The following is a 10644-nucleotide window of genomic DNA, read 5'->3' on the forward strand; positions in this document are numbered from 1 at the left end:
GGATCTATTAAAAAAGAATAAAAAATAAAAAATTAAATGTAAAAAAGAATAATAAAATTGTTTTCATTCTGTGGACAAAAGAAATGCAATACATAGTTGTTCACGCTGTACTTAAATACTTTCAAAAATATTGATTTTAAAACATTAATGCAAATTAAAGACTGTGAGTTAGAAATGGCTTTTATAGGTGCGGCTTAGTTGTAACAGCGAGTTACAACTAGCCCCGCTGTGACGCGTTTACTTCAGGACTGGCTAGCACTCGCTAAGCGATGGTCACATCTTTTATAATGGTATGATGTTTTAGCCAAGAGGACGGTTAACAAGGCAATATAAGATTAGATAAACTGACTTCCACACACTCTTTAGAAATCGAAAAATACATCTGACCAAAAAAAAATACTTTTATGACGCCAAAACACAATTTCTTCTCTCTCTCGCAGACAGCGGAAGTAAACAGAATTCCAAATTGGCTGGAACATGTCTAATGGAAATGCCCCTACATGCCCTGAAGCACATCCAGTTCTACCCTGTGCAACCATCTAAAAAACCCGTGTTACATTTAACCCCGCATTACTTTGTGCCCCGCGCTCCCCCTACCTATCTATAAAAATAGCCTAGGCTACTCTGCCTAAAAAAAACATTAATAAATGGAACTAATTTTGATTGGTAGCCTATAGGCTATATTTGGAACTGTATGATCAGGTATCACTGTATAGACTACAATTGTTGAAAACGCCCGAGCAACTGTACAGCAGGTAGGCCCAGTGGCTTAACAAGCCAACACCAGGCTTATGCAGGATTATCAAGGCAGCCCCCCTACTACAGCTCGTGATGAAGGTGCAATGTCCACGAGTAGGCTGCCATGAATAGGACAGGATAGGATCATGAGATGACTGACAAAATCAGGAGTAGCCTATGTTCACCACAACAACAACAAAAAAACACTGGTGAATGCACACCATAACACATGAAAAAACACACAAGGGCAGTCCCTCAAGGACAATGTTGGTATAATATGAAAATGGCTGGTGGATTTAAGACAAAAACTAATAATTTATTTGTGTTTATTTTAGTGCCGAAATCTTTAGTTCTTTACTAGCAGAAGTTGTCAAAGCGTTTTATTTTACCAAAGAGGAGGATTGCAATGGATGGATAACTTAATTTGTGTTCATAAAATGTTAGTGCCCTCTGTTGGGCTTTAGGATTAACTGCACTGTGATGTTGCTGAGTAGTACTGTAGTTCCTGTCCTAATACAACTTTATTATTTCTTTAATTATAAATAAAGATTTTAAAGGACTACAATTGTCTCCTTCATCCTTGAGCGGATGGCCATGGTGTCTGTAAATAAAGAAAAAACCCTAAAATTAAGGGACTTGGAACAATACATGTCATAATTATTAATAAGCTGAAACTGATTCAGCATACTCTGATGGCAAGGGGACACAAATCACTGTAATTTGTACTTTGGTTTTTACTCATACAATCCATTCATTGGCTCTCCCCTAAAGAGACTGCAAGCATGTTACTCAGTATTTAACACCTGGTGACAACAACTTGACCGAAAAAGCTAACAGGACAAAAACATCCATCAGGCGAGAAGAGTTTCTGACATTTAATGACAGTTGAGGCCTTATAAACACAAAACTGTTCTCTTGTCAGTAGCAACATGAGCCTCTTCATAAACATTTTGGGTCCTCTTGTTATCACTGATAGAAGAGTGATACTAGTATTGTGCAGTAATGTGGAACTCACTAACATTATTAGATTTGTATATAGAAATGCAATGACTTTGGACTTTGTAGTCTGTTTAAAATAAACACGTTTTACAAAAATGTAAAGAATAAGAATTTAATGATCATTTTCTTATTTCAACCATGACACATTACAAGATGAAAAATTCATAATAGGTCTGAAAATAGCACTTATAAGACTATGCATAATATACAGTAAGGTCACAGTTTAAAGGTTGGTGAATTTCTTCAGTATCCAATTGAAGTTAGCAAGAACCCAGCAGCTTTCAGTAACAGGACAAAAACATCCATCAGGTGAGAAGAGTTTCTGACATTTAATGACAGTTGAGGCCCTATGATTACTACTTTGGTTTTTAACTCATAGACATACACTTACATTTTGTCTTTGGTGTAACAAAACAAACACTAGCAGGATCTAAGCTGCATAATATTTCCTTCAGAAGACAACAACACACAAACAAGAAGCCACAGAGCTCAGGATGACATCACAAAGCCTCCTGGTTGGTTCACAAAACCAGCTTGGGCCGGGTATGTAGGAATCACCATCGCAGGAGCAGGCTGCATTTGGACATTGACTTGATTTTGCATGACGATGACGGTGGGAGGTTTTTTGCGATGTTTTAACTCACGATGCATCTGACACCAGGTGCACGTCCCGCAGCAACAGGCAGCTGCAATGTCCTTACAGAGAGAACCCTGCAGAGAACCAAAGAAAAAAAAAGTTTTAAATTCAACATTGATTCACTTTCATGTGTGTGAAATCCAGTCTCTATCAGCTTTACATGCATCATACCTTGATACGATATCTGTTTCGCATGGCAGCCCTTAGAGATAAGACGGCAGGAGGCACGCACATAGGTATCCCACAACATGCACTAATGGCGGGGGTGCATATGTCACAACATGGGAGACAACGGTTCTCTCCAAATCTTTCTGAAACTGTGCAGGCAAGGCAAGGGCAGCACCAACAACCATAGCAACCTGAAAAACACGGAGATACACCAACAGAGTTGTCTTACTAAAGAAGACCTTTAATTCAAATATATATACCATTTTGTTAAGTTGTGATATTGATTCTTACAAGTCCCCACATCTTCAAAACAGTCAAAGAGACCACTGCTCCACTCTATCAAGGGTTGTTCTGCCATCGGATGTTGGACTATAGCCACACACAGTGAACAATAACTCAAAATACAGAAATACAGAAATCAGAGCTCAGCAAAAAAGCGTATAAACTGGTCAAAAGATTACAGAAAGTTCATATCTTATTGTATGTCTTTTGCCACTAATTCAGTAGGCGCCCAAGTCTGGAATTGTCGTTCTTGCACCAGTTTGATCTCCTTCAGATGATCTGACTAGACTTTGGAGTAACTTGTTGCAGAACTTGTTCATGAGAAAATGAGAAGCGTCTTTGAATCCAAACTTTCCGTCTTCTTGATTTCTACCAGTTACTGTTGGTACAGCCTGTTCAAATATTATTCTATTATTATTATGATTATTAATAATTATTCTAATTCTGTTTATGTGCAGTCAATTAACTGTGTTTCACTCAGGGAAAAGTAATTTGCTTTTAGCTATGAGACCTTCACATCGATTGACTTATGTTTTGATTTAATTTGTGTTGACCAACACATTCCCACCTACAGTAGAGCCAATGGAAAAACCAATCTCTTCCCCGTTATTTTAGAGAACCTCTGAAAAAGGTTGTGCACACCGATTTGGCAAAATAAAATGCAACAAAACCCTGGGGCATTGGTTATACAATTCAAACAGTTGCAAATTGATAGTTACTATGCATTTTTTAAATAATAGTGACTTTAGAATGAATGTTTTTACAGCATTTCATTAAACATTCATTTAACCGTTAGGATAAAGGTGTTGCATGTTTTACCTGCTTGAGCTGGGCACCTGCTCGCTACTCAGAAGCTGTGAAAGAATGAAAGAAAAGATTTTGGATTAAGAGTGGCATCTTGTGGGTGATGCTGAGCATTAAAACAATGCTGTAAAATCTGAATCTATCTATGAGAAACTTTCCCTTCTTGTACAGTATGTGTTTGATTACAAGACAGATTATACTAATTGTTTTTCCACTGCTCAGTTAAAGAAGAGACATTGATAAAACAGAATTACCTTTATTATGTATATTTTGTTAATCAGAAGCTTTTCAGAGTTCTCGTACTTTGGCGTAGATGTGAACGTCAAAGAGCAGATGATGAGAGCAACACAAGTTATTAAAGTTTTGTTTACAGAGCACTTAAAGGTATAGTTCCTCTCCAGTGATAGCATCAATAAAGAAACAGCCCGCAAGTTGTTTTCATATCGTGTTAACACTAAGCTTGCTTTTACCACAGTTTATTTTATTTATCCTTTCTTCTGTACGTGCATTTTTATTTTAAATGTCAATTTATTTGACTTATTACTAATATATTTATGATAAAAACATCTATTAAATATGTTAGGTCGTGCTGTTGCTGTGTGACCCAGTTTCTGACATTAGTGCCCATTTAAACACAAAGCTGTTCTCCTGTCCTGCTGTAGTAGCAGCGGGACCTGTTGTTATAAATGATAGATACCAATGTTACTCACTGATATTGTATTGGGGCTCTTGGTGATTAGGAAAGTTATTCACTAATATAGGGTGTCTAGTCAGGATGCAGGAGGAAAGGAATATCCTTTGAAGAGTTTAATATACACTAAAATATTTACAGATTCACAGGCACTATTCCCACTATTTGTAGAAGTGTGTGTGTTGTTCAAAAGGAAAGGGGAACAAACAATGTTAACTTACATTAACTCAACAAGTGTAAAAAGTAAGTATTGCTTGGCGTGGTTTCCATTTTCCATTTTTAGGGGTACCTCTGTGTATTTTTTGGGGATGTTTTAAACATTAGTAGGACTTCTTGTCACACTTCTTTGCTTGCACTTCAATTTCTCGGTCTCAGTACATCACAGTCACATATTTTCCATATTAAATATGAATAATTAATGATCGTGCACAAATGTGTAGACTTTATATTTGTATATTCACATTAGTTATAAATGGTTAAGGTGTGTATTTGTGACAAGTTGCCCCATCATAGGGTAAGGTAAGTTGTCACACTATTTGTGAGAATTGTCACTTCATATTTTTCGACAAATGAGAACATGTATAACAGAGGAAGGCTTTCCACATTCAGTTTGGGGGTTCTGTAATTGATGTTGAAGTCTTTGGCTTCTGGTCGTGTTATGCCATTCTTGGTCTTTCCTTCATAATTTTGAACCCTTTTCAAAGATTCCCCTTTTTCCTTCCTTCCTATTTTTTTCTTCGTTGTTTTCATATTCCTACAAAAAAAAATATTGTCATGTTGTCGATGGGACGATTGCCCTTAAAGAGACAACTTTCCCCAGAGGGAATATGTGTTCTATTGCTAGCTATACCAGAGACGGTTTAGTATAGAGGATCTTTATATATACCACAAGCTAGCTTTAGTACAGGACTTTGATTTAGGCATCAAAATATACATTTTCTCTCCACTGTTCTGTGCATAATAATATAATTGAACATTACTTATCAAAGTTGTATTAAATAAATAATGGGCTTTAGTTTTTTTTTACTTTTATGGTTGATAAATCAAAAACATTTTCTCAGCTTAGATTGATATATAATGTTACTGCATATCAAGAGCAAATTACTTTAGAACAGTGAGTGGCATTCAGGTGTTAGATTTTTCAGATAGCGCCCTTTGGTGTTTGAGGTATAACCAGTGTGATAACTTCCCATGTGACAAGATACCACGGTCTCTGTCGTCACAGAAACCACTCAGAGTGAATCTTGTGTTAGAAGTTATTGAGTACTGTCGGTGTTTTTGTTATGGTGCTCTGCCGGATCTTACACCCACCTGTCTACTCTTGCCACTGCTCTCTGGAGCATGGGCGATTTTAGACCCTTTTTAGGGGGGCTCAAGCTAAAAATTATAATGATGAAAAACCTTTTTTTAATCAATTTTGGTGCTTCAAATTAGAGTTGCAAACTTGTCTGTTAGTGACAGAGGACAAACAATTACAGGTTAAAAGGGCTTGAAACAGGTTTAATATCCTGTGATGCTATCGCCGATGCTATGCACCTGTAACCCAGTCAAGGAAAGGGTTAACAGCAACGTAGTTTTGGCCAATCGGAGGGGGTCGTGCCAGACTCCCGCCTTTGGCTGAGTCTCTATCTAATCTGTCAGAGAGAGAGCAGGAGTGTGGTTGTGAAGTTTAATGTTGGTAGTCCCCAGAGAAGATGTTGGTTATTTCATGGTGCAGATTAGAACCCAAATTGAAACATAAGCAACTAAAATTGCTGAATGTTAGATTGTGTCAAATTGGTTGTTATTACTATGACTTATAAAGTGTCAGGTTTAGTTCCATCATAGTGTTAAAAGTGTCAAAAATATGTTAGCTGATGTTGTTGTTCAGTAGCTTACTCCGAGTTTATCAGATGAAATATGAAATTACTGATTTAGCATGGGGGTTTAACACTTTTGCATGCATTATATCTGTGTCACATTCTCATTTGGGGCTGAGCCCCCCTAAAGGTCTGATCCTAGGACCGCCCCTGCTCTGGAGATCTGTGCGCCACTGTTGCCAAAATGCAGCGGTGTCAGCGTCCCCAGGCCAGGGACCGCTAATAGGCCTACTCGTTGGCTTTTTGTTGAATTGGTCAGAATAACAAGTTAAGCTATTTACAGGCAGAGTAGGCTAATGCAGAGGAGGGCGGGACAATGCCTTGGCTATAACTAGGAAACGCATATACATCCCGGTCGTCCCGGTTACCTACAGCTGATGAGCACCTCGGGAGGGCCAGGTCGCCCCGGGGATTGAGTTAAACATGGAGCTCACTCAGCTCTGTTTGCACTGTTGCCATTAGCATTTTCTCCAACTTTTCTCCCTCTTTGTGATCCACTGATCAGCTCCGTATGCACAGATAGGATATTTCAATTAACGATAAATGGTTCGACCCCCAGAGTCTCTCAGTCCATGGCAACGGTCTATAGGCTAGGCTACTCACCACCAGTAGAATGCCGTGATTGACTAATCATAATTGACTATATTAAACAAGCCGTGCTAGAGAACGTTATAGTTCAGCAATGTGGATCAGGTGTGGATGCTCACATCGTTTTATTTCTATCGTTCTCGGTGGACGGCCGGCCCTTTAAACTATAATGAGAATGTCAATCTACAGGCTACACATAATCCAGGGACATATATCCTGCCATACAATTGCTAATAAATTGCTCCATAAATAGCTGGTAAACATAGTTAGTAAATATTATCTCTACAAAAATACAAATATAACACTTACTTGTGGTTAAAGGATCACACGAACACGAACAACAACTAAAACTAACGTTAGCAGCTAAAACTTAACAGCCGTTCACCACAAGCCTGGGCGAATTGACATCTAAGATAAGGGTGTGTGTGGACTAGCAACGCATAGATATTAAACAGACATGTTATTGTGATTTTCTATCGGTTCGGGTGGGGCTGTGCCAAGTTTTGCATGCCTGCGGCCGATTTACATACACAACAGCAACAATTCATCAATGCTGAAAATTGCATCCGCCTCCACGGGCGGCAATGACACAGCAAATAAAACATTGACTCTTAATGTTCAAAAATTAGACTTCAGATCATTTATCACCACTGATCAACCTGACAAACAAGAATAGCCTATACCTATCTATAAAAATAGCCTAGGCTACTCTGCCTAAAAAAAACATTAATAAATGGAACTAATTTTGATTGGTAGCCTATAGGCTATATTTGGAACTGTATGATCAAGTATCACTGTATAGACTAAAATTGTTGAAAACGCCCGAGCAACTGTATGTACAGCAGGTAGGCCCAGTGGCGTAACAAGCCAACACCGGGCTTATGCAGAATTATCAAGGCAGCCCCCCCTACTACAGCACGTGATGAAGGTGCAATGTCCACGAGTAGGCTACCATGAATAAGACAGGATAGGATCATGAGATGACTGACAAAATCAGGAGTAGCCAATGTGCACCACAACAATGAAAAAAACACTGGTGAACGCACACCATAACACATGAAAAAATACTAAGGGTGTCTAGTCAGGATGCAGGAGGAAAGGAATATCCTTTGAAGAGTTTAATATACACTTAAATATTTACAGATTCATAGGCACTATTCCCACTATTTGTAGAAGTGTGTGTGTTTTTCAAAAGGAAAGGGGAACAAACAATGTTAACTTACATTAACTCAACAAGTGTAAAAAATAAGTATTGCTTGGCGTAGTTTCCATTTTCCATTTTTAGGGGTACCTCTGTGTATTTTTTGGGGATGTTTTAAACATTAGTAGGGAAGACTTCTTGTCACACTTCTTTGCTTGCACTTCAATTTCTCGGTCTCAGTACATCACAGTCACATATTTTCCATATTAAATATGAATAATAAATGATTGTGCACAAATGTGTAGACTTTATATTTGTATATTCACTTTAGTTATAAATGGTTAAGGTGTGTATTTGTGACAAGTTGCCCCATCATAGGGTAAGGTAAGTTGTCACACTATTTGTGAGAATTGTCACCTCATATTTTTTCGACAAATGAGAACATGTATAACAGAGGAAGGCTTTCCATATTCAGTTTGGGGGTTCTGTAATTGATGTTGAAGTCTTCGGCTTCTGGTCGTGTCATGCCATTCTTGGTCTTTCCTTCATAATTTTGAACCCTTTTCAAAGATTCCCCTTTTTCCTTCCTTCCTATTTTTTTCTTCATTGTTTTCATATTTCTACAAAAAAAATATTGTCATGTTGTCGATGGGACGATTGCCCTGAAAGAGACAACTTTCCCCAGAGGGAATATGTGTTCTATTGCTAGCTATACCAGAGACAGTTTAGTATAGAGGATCTTTATATATACCACAAGCTAGCTTTAGTACAGGACTTTGATTTAGGCATCAAAATATACATTTTCTCTCCACTGTTCTGTGCATAATAATATAATTGAACATTACTTATCAAAGTTGTATTAAATAAATAATGGGGTTTAGTTTTTTTTTACTTTTATGGTTGATAAATCAGAAAATTGTTCTCATCTTAGATTGATATATAATGTTACTGCATATCAAGAGCAAATTACTTTAGAACAGTGAGTGGCATTCAGGTGTTAGATTTTTCAGATAGCGCCCTTTGGTGTTTGAGGTATAACCAGTGTGATAACTTCCCATGTGACAAGATACCACGGTCTCTGTCGTCACAGAAACCACTCAGAGTGAATCTTGTGTTAGAAGTTATTGAGTACTGTCGGTGTTTTTGTTACGGTGCTCTGCACGGATCTTACACCCACCTGTCTACTCTTGCCACTGCTCTCTGGAGCATGGGCGATTTTAGACCCTTTTTAGGGGGGCTCAAGCTAAAAATTATAATGATGAAAAACCTTTTTTTAATCAATTTTGGTGCTTCAAATTAGAGTTGCAAACTTGTCTGTTAGTGACAGAGGACAAACAATTACAGGTTAAAAGGGCTTGAAACAGGTTTAATATCCTGTGTTGCTGTCGCCGATGCTATGCACCTGTATCCCAGTCAAGGAAAGGGTTAACAGCAACGTAGTTTTGGCCAATCGGAGGGGGTCGTGCCAGACTCCCGCCTTTGGCTGAGTCTCTGTCTAATCTGTCAGAGAGAGAGCAGGAGTGTGGTTGTGAAGTTTAATGTTGGTAGTCCCCAAAATAAGATGTTGGTTATTTCATGGTGCAGATTAGAACCCAAACTGAAACATAAGCAACTAAAATTGCTGAATGTTAGATTGTGTCAAATTGGTTGTTATTACTATGACTTATAAAGTGTCACGTTTAGTTCCATCATAGTGTTAAAAGTGTCAAAAATATGTTAGCTGATGTTGTTGTTCAGTAGCTTACTCCGAGATTATCAGATGAAATATGAAATTACTGATTTAGCATGGGGGTTTAACACTTTTGCATGCATTATATCTGTGTCACATTCTCATTTGGGGCTGAGCCCCCCTAAAGGTCTGATCCTAGGACCGCCCCTGCTCTGGAGATCTGTGCGCCACTGTTGCCAAAATGCAGCGGTGTCAGCGTGCCCAGGCCAGGGACCGCTAGAAGGCCTACTCGTTGGCGTTTACTTGTGGTTACAGGAACACACGAACACGAACACCAACTAAAACTAACGTTAGCAGCTAAAACTTAACAGCCGTTCTCCACAAGCCTGGGCGAATTGACATCTAAAATAAGGGTGTGTGTGGCCTAGCAACGCATAGATATTAAACAGACATGTTATTGTGATTTTCTATCGGTTCGGGTGGGGCTGTGCCGAGTTTTGCATGCCTGCGGCCGATTTACATACACAACAGCAACAATTCATCAATGCTGAAAATTGCATCCGCCTCCACGGGCGGCAATGACACAGCAAATAAAACATTGACTCTTAATGTTCAAAAATTAGACTTCAGATCATTTATCACCACTGATCAACCTGACAAACAAGAATAGCCTATAGGGGAGCGCGGGGCACAAAGTAACACTTTTTGGTTGTGGCTAAATATTTCTTAAACCATTCGAGTTTTACTGGCCATATTTTTATACAAGCAACATACATATCTCTGCTACAAATGTGCACTGGAAATTTGTTTGTAGGACCTATCGTTCTTGAACAATTCCCCCGAGAGTGGCGATAGGTGAAATGTTACAACCTGCCCCATATGCGGGGTTAGTTGTAACAGATAGAGGGTTAGTTAAATGATTCAATAGCATTGTGCTATACACCTAATAAAACTGTATAATAAACTTCTTTACTAAACTCTGCATAATATAATAGTTTAATTTATGGATCTATTAAAAAATAATAAAAATAAAAAAAAATAAAAAATAAAATGTAAAAAAGAATAATA

At 38.2% G+C, this 10644-nt stretch overlaps 1 long non-coding RNA gene across 1 annotated transcript; it reads right to left on the reverse strand.

Moving 5' to 3' along the window:
* Positions 1 to 2645: 2645 nt before the first annotated feature.
* Positions 2646 to 9954, reverse strand: LOC114560937 (uncharacterized). The gene is made up of 4 exons (XR_003693284.1): positions 9880 to 9954; positions 3644 to 3678; positions 2834 to 2911; positions 2646 to 2733 (listed from the first exon to the last, which is right to left on the reverse strand). It is a non-coding gene; the product is annotated as an uncharacterized LOC114560937 (long non-coding RNA).
* Between the last annotated feature and the right edge of the window lie 690 nt (positions 9955 to 10644).

Source organism: Perca flavescens, chromosome 9, assembly GCF_004354835.1.
Source record: "Perca flavescens isolate YP-PL-M2 chromosome 9, PFLA_1.0, whole genome shotgun sequence".
NCBI classification, from domain to species: domain Eukaryota; kingdom Metazoa; phylum Chordata; class Actinopteri; order Perciformes; family Percidae; genus Perca; species Perca flavescens.